Consider the following 16,047-nt stretch of genomic DNA (forward strand, 5'->3'; position numbering starts at 1 on the left):
TTGAGACGGTTGACAATGCCAGCCAAGACTGGGGTGGAGCCGGCCGAAGTGTCCGAGCGGTTCTAAGCGCTTCAGTCTGGAACCGCGCGACCGCTACGGTCGCAGGTTAGAATCCTGCCTCGGGTATGGAATAGATGTGTGTGATGTCCTTAGGTTAGTTAGGTTTAAGTAGTTCTAATTTCTAGGGGACTGATGACCTCAGTTGTTAAGTCTCATAGTGCTCAGAGCCATTTGAATCATTTTTGGACTGGGGTGGATATGTAACAAATAAGAAAGCAAATGAAACAGGGCTGCGGAGAGATGAAACACGACTAGGAGTGGGAAATTCTTTTATGCCCACCAGCCAGACCTACTGTTTTGCCTTTTGGCCCTACATAAGAAGAAGCATGCAGAGATGTAATGCCTTAACCAGTGCTAGTCTGACATATCAAATAAGCTGTTTGCGGAAGTAAAAAAGACAAGGATCAAATCCTCGCGGGTGTGTGTGTGCGGGGTGGGGGGGGGGGGGGAGGGGGGGGAATAGGAGGGGGGAGGCTGATGACCGTTGGGTAGTAGGAGGCCAGCTTGAGGCGGTTTTCAGGCTGTTTTTTACGCTCGTTCCGGAAATGAGGTCCTGATCACCAGCCTTCGCCAAGGAAAATACAATACATAAGCACTTCAAGTACGATAACACACAAAACAAAGTTTACAATATTCACAGATAGATGGCGCAGTGACTTTCCTCTCTTATGTTAAATGGCGACTGTGGTGGCAGGACGGCGTCCGGCTATAAAGATAAATAAATACAGATTGCCAGATGAAGAGAACTGCGACGGGTTAAACGCTAGGAGAGAATCAAGACTTACACCACCGGCTTCACTGAAGTGCGAACAGCGTTTCTTTCCGCTAATACAAGGATGGACAAAAATACAAAAACGCAACACATAACCGTGCTTGAAACGCTGCAGTGAAACCTTTGCCTTTCAAAACAGCCTCCAGTCATCTCGAAATGGATAAACACAGGCCCTGTAAGGTTTTCAGTGAAACCGTATACCATTCTTCCTGCACAATAGTGGCAAGTTCAGATAAACATGACGGAAGTAGACAGCGATCACTCACATTTGTCTCAAAAACAGACCGAAAAATTTCGTTTATTGAGATCTGGTGACTTTGATGGCCGGGGCAGGTCCGTCAATTCTTCCTCGTGCTAACGAAACCAATTGTGGTCGATGCGATGTGTCTGAATAGAGGCCCTGCCGTCTTGGAACACAGCGTCACCACTGGGAAACAAACATTGTACCACGAGATGGAGTTGATCAGTCAAAATGGTCGCGTAATCCTTGGCAGTAATGGCACCTTGCAGAGGCTCATTGAATATGGCTGCTCGAATCACCACCGAACGCCCGCCGTGTTTCACTCACGGGGCGCCAGAAGTTGCACACAATGCGAAACAAGACTCATCTGACCCAGTGCCATTCACTCATTGCTTCACAGTGCACGTTTTATGCCTTGTGCACCACATTTTCCTGTTAAGTGTGTTTGTATCACTGGCAAGTGTTTTGGTATTCCGGCTCGTCCTGTAATTCCCTGCTTACGGAACTCCCTTCGTCTTGTTTTTTCGAGCTGTCTGGGTTCTTAAGGGAGACATTCAGTTCTGCAATGCAGTCGTCCACTTAGCTTTCGCCACAGTCTTCTTCATTGTCCGTGTGCCACGATCACTCAACACCATTTTCTGCCGCGTGATGACTTAGCTTTCATTGCATGTGATATAAATCGTCGATACGGCGCCTCTTCGGTTACCATGGTCACGGATCACCCACCACACGCGGATCAATATGCCCAATTTCATAAGTTCCGCTTCCGACTTCAACGTACTTTTGAAGTCTCTTGACAACGCAACCAGCCGCTCTTCTGAGGTCGTTTGGACGTTCTTTTGTGAGGGCGGAACTATACGTTCCCCTGAACGATCAGTTAGTCTCTGTTGTCTACTTTTTCTTTGTAGACTCAGTCTATCAGCCATCCTATACGCAAAAAATAATTACAGCAGCCTTGTCCGGGGATCCTACCGCCATCCAGTGAACGCTAGATTTAGATTATGTGTGGTGAAAACATGAATAAACACTTTCGAATCTGGTACTCTGCGGTTAGCAAACCCCTGTGGTTAGGAGACCGTCTACCGCACTAACAACAAGCAGTAGCAGTGTTTCGAAACCCATACACAAACACAATATCGGTGTATTCAGCATTTATGAACTGGACAAAGAGTCACACAGTTGATAATTCGATTACGTAAAATAATGAACAAATTCAAAACAAAAGCAACAGTCGATAAATATACCCGTGGCAAATAGAGTACGAACACGAGAAACGAAAACTTTCCTCTGTAACTAACTATACTTGTCTTATCAATAAAAAAGGTTCAAATGGCTCGGAGCACAGCTGAGGTCATCATTCCCCTAGAACATAGAACTACTTAAACCTAACTAACCTAAGGACATCACATACATCCATGCCGGAGACAGGATTCGAACCTGCGACCATAGCGGTCACGCGGTTCCAGACTGAAGCGCCTAGAACCGCTCGGCCACACTGGCCAGCTTTGCGCGACCATTCTATCACCATCAAATAGTAAAAAGTCTTTTATTTGTTTGTTTAGTGGACTGTGTATATTCCTTCTGATACGGGAAAGGATTGACATGCACCGTACATCTGAACTCATGGAGCAAACTAACTATTACATCTGAATCTCGTAGTACATTGAAAGCAGTCTATCACATTTAAACGACAAACTGCTGAGGGGATCTTCACGCGTGCTCTATGTAACCCCACGTTATTCAGAAAACTGAAGATACAGTGTCATCAGCAGCTTATAACATTTTCGGTACAGCAGAGTGTACGCTGTAATGAATATTTGAGACAGTTTAAAACTAAGTGCCGCATAGGGACCCGAACCAGGGCCCATAAGTTTCGGAGGCAATTCTTTTCCATCTGTGACATCCGAAGAAAACAGTTCTCTCTGCCCATATTTCTCTCCCACTCTTCCAAACTTGTCTTCCAGAAGCTCTGTGGCCCACCGTGATGAGCTGGCGCTCCTACGAAAAATATTGGGTTCAGACTGACTTAGGTATAATATAGGAACTGTTTCTTGAAGCTACATTTGCCAGTAACAAAAACAACCGAAAATAAATCATCTTCTCTCGTCTGCGTTACGAGCATCTTGGGTTCGGAACTGTGTGGATCATACTCCCTCGAAACTCTTTTCTTGCTTTTATGTATTAAGGGAAAAGGAAAAAAAACTTTTAAAAAGAAATATAAGACAATATCTGGTTCATTATCTGACTCTCCCTTTCGAGCAGAACTACAGACCATCAAACATATCGCTTCGAGTAATGGCTGCAGCTCTGCCCAAATGGATAATATACTGAAAAAAGCGTAAAATTATACCACTACTGTATGCTGACCAACAGGAAGCAGCCCGTACTTATACAAAAATTGGTGCAGCCTCTCTAGTTGCAAAATTTTTGATAACCTCGATAGGGACTGATGACCATAGCTGTTAAGTCCCATAGTGCTCACAGCCATTTGAACCATAACTTCGATAAAACGTTCAAGTATTGCAACTACATACCTGCTGTTTACAATAACAACAACCGATCTGAAGTTTTATTTAATAGTAAAGATAAACTGTAACCTTTGAAACTGAGTAGTCTATACAAAATTACTTGCAAGCACTTTGGAAATTTGTATATTGGTCAGTCAGGTGGAGCTGTGGCAGTTAGATTATCAGAAAATGAGAGAATCCAAAGGTTAAGAAAGAGAGAAAGATTAAACCTTCGCCCACCATCTAATATCCGAGACCACTCATGCGATGTAGAACGTGAAGTACTATATTCTGTAAAGAAAAATAAAAAGATGACCCTGATGGAAATCAAGAAACAAATGAAAGAGAATACCAGCTTAGTATGAAATGATCAAACTCAGTTTCCCTTTTCCCTTCTTTTTAATCCAATTTTATTTGCAAATAACAGATTGAAATTACAAATTAAAATTTGTTTTTCGTCAGTCCTTAAACGTGTTTCTGCAAAAACTTTCCTTTTTTAGTTCATGTAATTATTTCCGTGTGACAAAAACAATGTTATACTTTCTTACATAAACACCCCACATATAATCATTTTTGCATCTTCTGTGTAAACATTATCATTGTAAGCCTCAAATCATTCTATCTATGTTTGCGACCTTAGTCACCTGAATATTGGCTAAGAAGCCGAAAGCCGATTCGTAACCGAATAAACGTAATTTTGCAGAACATTAGGAAGTTTGGAACCGTTTTCTTAATATTTTAATCATCTTCTGCCAAGCACCGACGCAAAATTCAGTTTATTGTATAAGGCAATTCTTTCAATGCAACCGATGTGTATGTGACTGGGAACAATGCGTATAATAAGTATCCTGCTTTGAACTTCATTAAACTAAAAATTAATAATTTGTATTCAGGTTATTAATATGCGTATGTTCCTCCAAGAACGGGCGGAATATTCCATAGATATTAAAAATTCTTCTGTATTTTGAGTTTTGTTTATAAGTTTTCAAATATTTTGAAGTTACACGCTACTTGTTTCTGTCTTAAAACTAACGGCTCCATCAATATTTACAGGGTGTTACAAAAAGGTACGCACAAACTTTCAGGAAACATTCCTCAGACACAAATAAAGAAAAAATGTTATGTGGGCATGTGTCCGGAAACGCTTAATTTCCATGTTAGAGCTCATTTTAGTTTCTTCCACCTACGCTCAATGGAGCACGTTATCATGATTTCATACGGGATACTCTACCTGTGCTGCTAGAATATGTGCCTTGACAAGTACGAAACAACATGTGGTTCATGCGCGATGGAGCTCCTACACATTTCAGTCGAAGTGTTCGTACGCTTCTCAACAACAGATTCGGTGACCGATGGATTGGTAGAGGCGGACCAATTACATGGCCTTCACGCTCTCCTGATCTCAACCCTCTTGACTTTTATTTATGGGGGCATTTGAAAGCTCCTGTATACGCAACCCCGGTACCAAATGTAGAAACTCTTCGTGCTCGTATTGTGGACGGCTGTGATACAATACGCCATTCTCCAGGGCTGCATCAGCGCATCAGGGATTCCATGCGACGGAGGGTGGATACATGTATCCTCGCTAACGGAGGACATTTTGAACATTTCCTGTAACAAAGTGTTTGAAGTCATGCTGGTACGTTCTGTTGCTGTGTGTTTCCATTCCATGATTAATGTGATTTGAAGAGAGGTAATAAAATCAGCTCTAACATGGAAAGTAAGCGTTTCCGGAGACATGTCCACATAACATATTTTCTTTCTTTGTGTGTGAGGAATGTTTCCTGAAAGTCTGGCCGAACACTTTTGCAACACCCTGTATACGCTACACACTTCGGCCACAATACAGATACGCATCATACGGGATATGGAAACATGGCAGTCCCAGGGACAGAGTTGTCGTAAAAGGAACGATATTTATACATTAACGTCCTTCATAGTGAGGTAGGATGACGTTTAATTTTTCAAAACAATAACTTTGCTTTTACACGGAAAAACTGAGAATGATATTTATTCTTAAATTTGGTTTTTAAGCGAGTTGTGTTGTTCTAGCTATCACTTGGTGACCATGGTAGCCTAGGGGATAGAGCGCTAGGCTTCAGACGTGGACGTCTCTGTTTGATCCCGGATAGAGGGGAGGCAGGGGATTTTTCCTTGTCCCAGTCCTCTCAACACGGCCTCAGGTGCTCTGAGCCTGCTGTCAAAATGTGTGCCATGGATTATCCCCAGCGGTAAAAGCCGACGAGAGCGATGGCCCCGCACCCTGCCCTGTGCAAGTGCCCCGGCGAATACAAAGGCTACTCTGTGCAGTCGCGCCCACGCTGCGGTCAGGTACTGACGCCACAGGCTTTATCTCTACTTTACTTCTGTCAATTAAGATTGGTATAATAGGCTGAAATTGCGACTGTGAACAAATACGTGCAATAATAGTTCAGGCCCGTCTCGACCTTCCCCCCTCCCTGACCATCACCTCCTCCCCTCTCCATCCATCTTCTCCTCCACACTCTCCATCTCCTTGAGTTCCATCCCTCTGCCCATCTTGTCCTTTCCGCTCTCTGTGTGTATTTACTCCATCTCTCCCCCATCCCTCACTCCTCTTACCACGAACCTTGTGTACTGGCAGTGTAAATTCAGATTCTATAGTGGCATTCTAATAATAAGCCGATAAGCCAAAAACGAAACTTTCCTATTGTCCACGAAGAAGACAACAAAACAGTGCACTATTGTGTGTAAAATTTATGTTTAATATATAATGGGAAACAGTGTATGTGGGAGTAACAATTTGTGTAATGGTTGAAGTGACCCACTATCGTAGTTATAATTTCCTGCGACAAAGCAAACTTTACAGTAACAGCACATTTTTACAGCAGAGCGCACCAGTAGCTTTTAACAGAAAACCTGTAGATTGTTGTTTCGACAGTTATGTAGTCTATGTGTGCCTGACTGTTTAATAGAGTGCGTTTAACATTTGAAGAAAATCGTTAAGAATTTACGAGAGTATTTTTAACAACGTTTCAATATATGTATATACTGTGTGTGTGTGTAATCAGTTAAAAAATTTGACGCGTTAATCTAATAAACGTCTGGAGATTATATATAAACTGATTACACACACATTATATCGGTCACGTATATATAACGTGTAAAAATTTGAAGTAAATAGGTCAAGTACTTTTTAAGATTTATAGTAACATAATTTCCCCTTTAAATATCAAATATTTATTTATACATTACATATATTAAATAAGAGGTGTATATAAAACACGCGAGTATTCGCATGAAGTGTTGTTTCAAAATTTCAAAGCAGTCGGTGATATTTAAGGTTTTGAACACACGAGCATGAGATTTTTGCTAACATCTTAACCCCACTATATTTTTACATACATTTTTATATACGCCATGGAGTTCCGTAGGTACATAATAACACATGCATATTTGAACGCAACGTTGTGTTAAAATTTGAGGCCAATCGACTGACTACTTCTGCGGACACAATCATACGCAGGCTCAGTTTTTATACACTCGTATAGAGATTGCAGGACTGTGGACACAAGTAAACGGAAAAATTCTAATTTGTCTTGATCTAAAGGTTTCATTTACTGCTGTTTACAAGTGAAAGTAACTGATCAGAGACGTGTCTCAAAATGTTGATTACCATCTTATTATTTTCCCATACAGAAAACTAAGCCAGTTCCTGCATAGAATAAGTGAGGTGTGACTTGTGACCAAACGAATATTGGTAACAAGGATCTTCGGCGAGGTTGTAGGTTGCTACAGTCCTTCCCAGCCATGGCGGTGTCTTGCTTTACGACACGAGGGTGTGGAAGGTCTCATGCTGGCGTAGCGCTTGCCAGTGGGCTCTTAAAACGGCTGAGGGACGGGAGTTTCTGCGAGGACCTTGAACTCGGCTTTTTCAGGGGCAAGGTTTGAAGCCAGGGCGGTGCAGCTGGTCGACCCTCAGATTCGCTTCCTGCAACGGTACCACCGGCGACGTTGCTTAACAGACTGTTCAACTTTTTAAAGCGCGTAATATTCATTGGTGGATAAAACGGAGAGTGATATGAAATCGTGTACTTTCTTACCCGGTCTACATACTCCTACAATTAGATCCCGTCAAAACCCGTTTCACGCCTGCAATAGGAGCTTTAAAATTAGCAACTGCAACAGATAGCATTTTGTGCTCCAGTATGACTGAACCAACTTGCATGAAGACCATCAGTTTTTGTTTTATTGAGCAATGTTGGCTACAATGTAAGACTGGTGGACTGAAGTGAAACCTTTTCACTAAGAATGACTAATTGGTATTCGATTTCGGTATTGGTGCATTGTTGCGTATGTTTCTTTTTTTCATTCTGACTGTCATAAATACATAAGTCAAACGTAAAAACTTTGTTCTGTTAAGACGGAGCCGGCCGATGTGGCCGAGCGGTTCTAGGCGTTTCAGTCTGGAACCGCGTGACCGCTACGGTCGCAGGTTCGAAACCTGCTTCGGGCATGGATGTGTGTGATGTCCTAAGGTTAGTTCGGTTTAAGTAGTTCTAAGTTGTAGGGTACTGATGACTTCAGATTTTCAGTCCCGTAGTGCTCAGAGCCATTTCAACCATTTTTGTTGCTGTTAAGATAGAGAGCATAATGGATGTGTGACAGTTGGAGAGGAATTGTGTAACGAGATGACGAATGAAGAAAAAATCAAAATGTCAATACAACAAACTGCAGTTAGTTCACAAAGAATAAAATTTCAGATGCAAATAATAAAATTATTCCTCGTCTTAATCCAACTGAAACAAATTCACAAAAGTCCTCTCATCCTGAAAAAAATAAAAAAAATACTATGTAATAAACACAATTTAATCAACAGCTGTGTCTGAGTCTTTTGTTAAAAATTTAAAAAAAATAAACAAATATTTTTACGGTATGTTTCTCGCTTCTGAAAATTTTACTTCCTGTGACATTATGCGTTTTGAAACGTTGCTCCTCGTTTGTGCTAATAATATAAACTAAGTTACTCTGTGCGTTTAGTTTTGAACACAAACGTACTGCTATGTATATTTATGACCAAGAACTGCATTTAAAGCAACTGGATGATGATACTGAACGACGTATTATAGTTCCACAACAATACAATATTATTTACTTGTTGCGACCTGAATTTTTTACCTATTGCGGGATGTGTGATTTTTTAAAAATGAGATTTTTTGACACTCTAGACCTTTTCTGGTGATCTGCACTTTTGCGGAATACAAACCTTTGCAGAAGAAGTTCAAAAGCACAATTCAGAATTCCATTACAGTTGGGACATTTCTGCCTGAAATGTCAAGAGTAACAGAAAATACGCCATGTTGATCAAACAAGAAGTTTGATAGAAAAGTTTCCTTCATTCCACACTTGTCCATTGCTTTATAGGTTTGCTTTATTCCACTATTCACGAACGGCGCCAGATTAATGTAATATGAAAGGTCGTAAAAAATAAAAGCTGTGCTTTACGGAAATTGAAATATAAGTAACTAAACTGAATTTTGGAACTACCCGTAGGGCCAAATACAAGAACGCTTTTTTGGGTCACATGATACACTCTCAAACTCATTTCAAATGGTGCAGAAATATTACTGAAGGGAACGTAATTGCTTTGATTGCAGTATCCACAATATCATACCGAAATCAGCGTTACTAATAATTTCGTCGTTCGACTCGAAAATGGAAAGTGTAACAAATTGATCATTGAGTAGGGGCGTGGTAGATTTCAATCGACGCCATATTGTTATGTGGATCACTGAGGAGTTGTCTGTGATCTGCTACTAAACACTGCGCAACAGATTAGACTTTCTACTAGTGTGGACTCATTGTGGAGACTGACTGACCGGAACTAACAGCACAGACAAACGTGAGCCTTTCGAACACGCTGTATGAAAGCCGGGAAAGTAGTATAACAGAAAAAACATTATGATTAAATTTTGTTATCGTATCGGCGGCGGACCTGGAACGGACTTTCAAACATATTACGTAATATACATTACAGTAGCTCAGGTTTCCATATCAGGTCTTCGTCGTTTATTCTGCTTTTCTATTAGTAAAACGTTCACAAGGAGGTGACGGAATATGGATATCGGGCATGTATTCTGACGTTAAGATCTTTGCGTCTGAAACTCAATTATTTTGTGCACTGAAGCGAAGAACTGAACAATTAGATGTTTTTCGTATTAGGAAATTCATGTGACACTCCCATAATTGTCTTTACGTGTATCTGTACCGCCCACATCAATGTACCAAATGGAACTGAATGATCAACATTTTTCAGCAATGCCATCGTTTACAGACGAAACATTTATACTTCATTATTGCATGTTTGAATAAAAAAAAGTTATATCGTTGCCCAGTGTAAGTTTCTGGGGAAAATTTCGCCACCTAACCTCATTGACACACAAAACAACAAAAATACCATACTTGTGACCTATGCAGTCGTGCAAAATAATGTGTAATTGATAGCCCTGCACCTGAATATGGAATGACACTGCAGTAAATATTGCTGTTAAACATGTCTAAAGCTGCAGATGGTGTTATTTATAAAACATTTTGCGGATACACACATACTAACATAAAATATTTTGGTGAAGAAACAATTTTCAATAGCCCGTGGAATTATTCTTGGCCACAGGTAGCGTTGAAATAGGTTGTGAGTCACCATTTGTATGAGGCTACTACAAGTAGACGGTAGACTAATACATAGCGAATCACATAAGACTAGCAACGCTTTTATTTCGTAATCCGTTCAAGTTATGGAATCGAAATTTTCGGCATTTGATAGTACACCGTGGGAGGGCAGAGGGGGACGGGTGTGGGCGTAATTTTGTTGCATCTTTAACTTAGTTAACTCTTCTATCGGCTACAAGTAACCGACTCACTCCTATGTAACTGTGGTGTTGAGAGGCAAACAGACCATACCATTTTCAGCTGTTCACTGCGGTACCAGGCCACAAACAATTTCCAGGAGTGTTTAGAGCTACAACTTCAAATGGTTCAAATGACTCTGAGCAGTACGGGACTTAACTGCTGAGATCATCAGTCGCCTAGAACTTAGAACTACTTAAACCTAACTAACCTAAGGACGTCACACACATCCATGACCGAGGCAGGATTCTAACCTGCGACCGTAGCGGTCGCGGTTCCAGACTGTAGCGTCTAGAACCGCTCGGCCACACCAGACTGAAGACGCTACTCAGAACACATAATGTGTCACTGTAGACGCGTATATGCAGGGTGTGTCGCAATTCATGTTACACACTTCTAGGAGCTGTAGAGGGGACACAGCAGATCAAGTCTTAAATAGGAATCCATGTCATACAGCGACTTTACAAAGCGTCCGAGCTACAGGAGCCGGCGCCTGTAAACGTATGTAAGTACAGATTCCGTGATGACATTACAAAGTTTAAAGGCTGACAAAGACGGATAAATGTATCAGTTTGAATGTAAAGGTCCCTGTTTCGAAAACGAACGAGTTAAAAGTTGCAAGCGGAAATCATACTGATACCTCTGACAGTGGAATACATTTACCGGTACTGTTGTTGCTAAGAATGTACGGTATTCAACTTTCAGAAGTGGAAGAACTATGAGCACTTGTTCAATAAAAGGGACGTATTCCACACTAGCTCAGATGAACAATGCTCGCAGCCCTCCAGGTATGCATGGTGGTGGTGGAAAGTTCCTATGCGACCAAACTGCTGAGATCACCGGTCCCTAAGCTAACATACTACTTAATCTAACTTAAACCAACTTATGATGAGGACAACACACACACACCTCCGACGGGGAGGGAGGGGGGAGGGCAAATCGTGGCAAGGCGCCCGAGACCGCGCAGCTACCCCGCGCGGCCCAGGCATGCATTTTTGAGCCTATGTGTACTACACTTTTTTCTTGTCTTGGCCCATATTGCCACCTCTGAAAGTTGGATGCACTACATTCTTAGCAAAAACGGTATTGGTTAATTGTATTCCACTGTCAGAGGTATCAGAATGATTTTCGCTTGTAACTTTCGACTCGTTCGTTTCCGAAACGGGGAACCTTATCTCAAATTGATACTTTTATTCGTTTCCATGATCCTTGAAAGTTTGTAAGATCGTCATGGAACCACCCTGGATATAAAAACGTTTACAGGCGTCGGCGCCTAAATTTGGACACCCTGTAGCATCTTTGGACGACGTTTCCAGACATGAGTTCCTGTATAAAACTTGATCTACTGAGTCCCCCCTACAACATCTAGATGTGCGTAACATGAGTTGCTCAACACCTTGTACCACTTTTTAGCGGCTGTACACACCATGACAAAATATCTGTGTTTACAACCAATTTAAATATTCTATTGAGTTATTGGTGGTGGTGATGAAGATGTTTGGTTTGTGGGGCGCTCAACTGCGCGGTTATCAGAGCCCAGAGTTATTGATGTACTGGTATATATATATATATATATATATATATATATATATATATATATATATATATATATATATATGTGTGTGTGTGTGTGTGTGTGTGTGTGTGATTGAATATGTCATTTAATTTTTAGCATATCATATAACATAAGCTGGCTCATCTCCTAAGACGGAAATGAGATAAAAAAAACTCTTATATCAACCGAAATGTTGAAGCATTTCGTTTTATTTTGATTGAAATAGACGCTTTTTAGACAGCAATCGCAAGGTTGGAATTTGTCGCAAAACTATACTAGAAATGAGCTACAACAGCAAGGTCGATATTACCTATTGTGGTGTTAACATAGCTAAGCGGAGCTTTCATGCCAGACTCCATCGTTCTACTAAGTCTTTTGATTGTCTTCTTTTTCAAAAAAAGCTAGTCATTTTAATGTACGTAGACACATTTGAAATAGTTTCTCTAGCTCCCTTCATTTGCCCTAGAAGTTAGGACACGTTACCGTTTCTGTATCTACACGTAAACACCATGCTCAGATTAGATTAAACGTAAACACAACGCACAGATCAGACATTAGGCCTGACTGAACTGACCGACTGCCCGCAAGGCAGTACGAGGAACGATCTGTGATAGTGGGATATGTGATCAGCATGTCTCCAACCCCGTAGGAGTTATTGCTAGCAGGTAAATCCTGCTGATGCCGCTGTTCCGTTATTCAAGCAGCTCCTCATTTGTCCAACGAGGGTGAGTGTTACAGTTCCAGACCTACCTAACACAGAATAATCCGAGGAGGTACCGGCAATCGAACCGGGCTCCTGCAGCACCGAAGACAGCGGCGCTAATCATTTGACTACGGAGACCGTCTGATTCTGTGTGTGTATGTCGTATAAAGTAGGGCCAGTAGGAAACACGTTTTATCTTAGAAGCGTTGGCTTGTCTTCTTGCTGCATATGACGGAGTCAGCTATGAGAGCACCACTTGGCGTTCTCTACACATCTATAGACGATTGCGAACGACATGCCTTTCGATTTCTGATCGTATCTCGTATGCTTTTGAGTGAGGTTTCAACGGCAACAATAATTTATTATAGGAGCGCTTGTTGTCTGTTCTTTTGGACATGTCGGGACTTCAGGCGGAATCGGCAGCGACGAGTAAAAATGAGTGTCGGATTCGAGTCCCGGTCCGGCACATATTTTCACTCGTCACTGCTGATTCCGCCTGAAGTCTCGATTCATCTGATATCATTAGTTCCTTCCCTTTCGTTTCTTTTCTGCCCCTCCACAGTCAATTTACATAATAATAATTTAATTATTTTCATGTTCCATGGATCACTTGAACTATGTTTTTATCGAACTGATGTGCAACGAGCCACTTTCCAGGACATGTATTCATAGTCAGTGTTAACATAATTAAACACATTATTTCTTAGTTCTGTTCATGCAACTACACTTAAAACATACTTAAATTTTTAATTTTTTGATTTTTTAATTAAATTTTCAGACGACCTGCTTTTAAAAACAAATTAAAAATTCGTCCGTGTAATAGAACCAATGGTCCAGGAGAAATTATTTTAGTTTAGATTTAAAACTTGCTTTTCTACCGGACAGGAATTTTATGTTACTGGGCAAATGAAAAAAAATTGATGTTGAACTCCTTTCTGACCGTCTGACAACTTCAATAACAAATGAGAGAGGTCTTTTTTCCTCTAATGTTGTCCATACCTGCCATGATGTTCATTCGTTTGTTTACAAGACTGGCAATAATACGAAGAGAAAAAGTAGATGAACTTAATCGTTTGTTAAGCTCCGTAATGTATTTCTTCAAGATAAAGTTTTCATCAGTATGTAGATCCAAAAATTTGGATCATTCTGCCTTATTTACTGATTCGTTTTCATACGTTTCGTCAATTCCTGATTAGACGCTGTTTGTTGCGAAGCTGAATATGGTGAACTCTGTTGTTCATAAATTATAGAGAGTCAACTTTCAGGCAAACACTTAATAATTTGTTGAAAAACATCAATAACAATCTCTTAAACATCATCAACAATCTCTTCTGTTGCCTTCTGCGTAATGGGATTCGTTATAAAGCTGATATCTTCTGTACAAAGCATTGTTTCTGCTTGCTGAATGTTAGTAGGAAGATATAACACAGTAGGAATGTGAAAATACGTCATGAGATTGATTAGTTTGTTTCCAAGGCTAGCAATTATACATAGAGCAGAAGTAGCTGAACTTCATTGTTTGAGAAGCCGAGTAATATGCTTCTGCCAGTTCAAGCTCTCATCAATATGTACAGTACACCCAAAAACCTGGACCATTCTACCGTACTGATGACTCCTGCTCATATGCTTCGTTTATGCTTGGCAAGACTCTATGTGTTGTATAGAACTGAATGTAATGATTTTTTTTTTTTTGGCAAAATAGGGAGATTTCGTTTTCAAAGAACCACTTAATAATTATTTGAAAATCATCATTAACAATTTCTTATGGTGCTTTCTCCCAAATGGGATTTGTATTACACTAATATCGCCTGCTTAAAGTACCAATTCTGCTTGTTGAATGTTAAATGGAATGCCATTCACATGTCTCAGGAATAAGAGCGGACCCAAAACTGAACCCTGTGGGACTCCCTCTGAAGCGTTTTATCACTGTATACTATCTTTTTCAAGAGCTTTCGAATACTGTTAAAAACTTCATTGTCTTGTTAGAGAAAATAACTGTTTGAGTATATCATTTGATTGTAGAGGTCAGTGGATTACATATGCAATAAATAATGCGTTCCTCTCTGTGTACAATCAAATGCTGTGAACCTCGTTTCGACATCTTCAACCAGTCACGAAATAAATGTGCTGCTAATTTTGGATGGTTCACCGTGTATGACAGAAGGTATCTGACAGAGGGAAAATGTGGAACACGGTGTTGATACATGAGATGTTCTAAATGATGTGGCAGGCAGAGAAAATGCGCCCGAGTCGCTGCCGGCTGGAGAGGGCCGCAGAGCGCAGCCAGCCGGCGGGCGCCGGCACCTACCTGTGAGCTGTCTGGATGGTCGCCGTCCGCCGACCTGCTCGCGTGTGCCGTGTCCGCCGCACTGACTGCAGTGGGATGCGGAGGCTGCGAGCTCGCCGCGGCTCCCCGTTTATGTAAGTGGCCGCCTGCTGACGGCGAAGGTCCGCCGGCCGCCGCCGCACGCGCCGCCCCCGTGCCGGCCACGCCGCCGTCGGGGGTGCCGGCCCACGTCTCCAGCCGCGACGCCTGTCCGTCACCAAGGACCGCCGCCGCCGTCACCTCCCCTCCACTCCTGTAGCGGAAGTCAGTTGCAGCCACTCTGTCCTCTCACTACCCGCATGTTTGGAACATGACTTTGAGAAGAAAAAAAAAAGTCACGTCTTCCTTGATCTGTCTGCAACGTAGGGCAGAATCTGGAGATGAGGGCAGTTCCCAGTACAGAGATCATCTCCTTCTAGGATATTATGCTAACTGTTTCAAGTCCGTTATAATTATCCTGGCTGTTATGATGTGGTCGGTTGATGAATTCTGTGTCAATTCCCAACGTTTCGTCTCCGACTGCGGAAGACATCTTCAAGGGGGTCCGTAGCTCGATGGAAGGTCCAACACACCCACTGGCTCGCTACTGACTGCCGCTAAATTCCGTGTCCGCGCGCTCCCGCTCCGAGGCGTGACGTCACGTGTTTTGAAAACGTCAGTGCAATTGGCCGCTGTCCGTCGCCGTCGATCGCCGTTGCGATCACCCAGTAGTGGACGGGTGGTACACATCTTCTTCAACACCGGCATCTATATACCGTTTGATTTACGTCCTCTTCCTTTCGATTGAAATTATTAGGGCTGGAATTATTAGGGGTTTAGCGATATCGATTGCCTCCCTGTAGAGCCTTTCGTAATATCCGCTTGTGGCCGCTAGTACTTGCGTCTCCTCGAAACGAATATTGTGGTTCCCTGGCTGGAAAGCATGCTCCGCAACAGCTGATCGTTCCGTTTCTCCTCTTCTACAATTGCCCTCGTGCTCTTCCAAACGTATAGAAACA

General features: G+C 41.8%; 1 protein-coding gene across 2 annotated transcripts in view; it reads right to left on the reverse strand.

The window, feature by feature from the left end:
- Positions 1 to 15,141, reverse strand: part of LOC126354344 (monocarboxylate transporter 7-like) — a 147,528-nt gene extending 132,387 nt beyond the window's left edge. The window contains exon 1 of one of the 2 annotated variants that reach the window (XM_050003919.1): positions 15,032 to 15,141. The gene's annotated coding sequence lies outside the window, so the exon portion shown is untranslated. The remainder of the gene's footprint in view (positions 1 to 15,031) is intronic. The other variant, XM_050003920.1, reaches the window with a different exon arrangement.
- Between the last annotated feature and the right edge of the window lie 906 nt (positions 15,142 to 16,047).

This window comes from Schistocerca gregaria, chromosome 3 (genome assembly GCF_023897955.1).
Source record: "Schistocerca gregaria isolate iqSchGreg1 chromosome 3, iqSchGreg1.2, whole genome shotgun sequence".
Taxonomy (NCBI): Eukaryota; Metazoa; Arthropoda; class Insecta; order Orthoptera; family Acrididae; genus Schistocerca; species Schistocerca gregaria.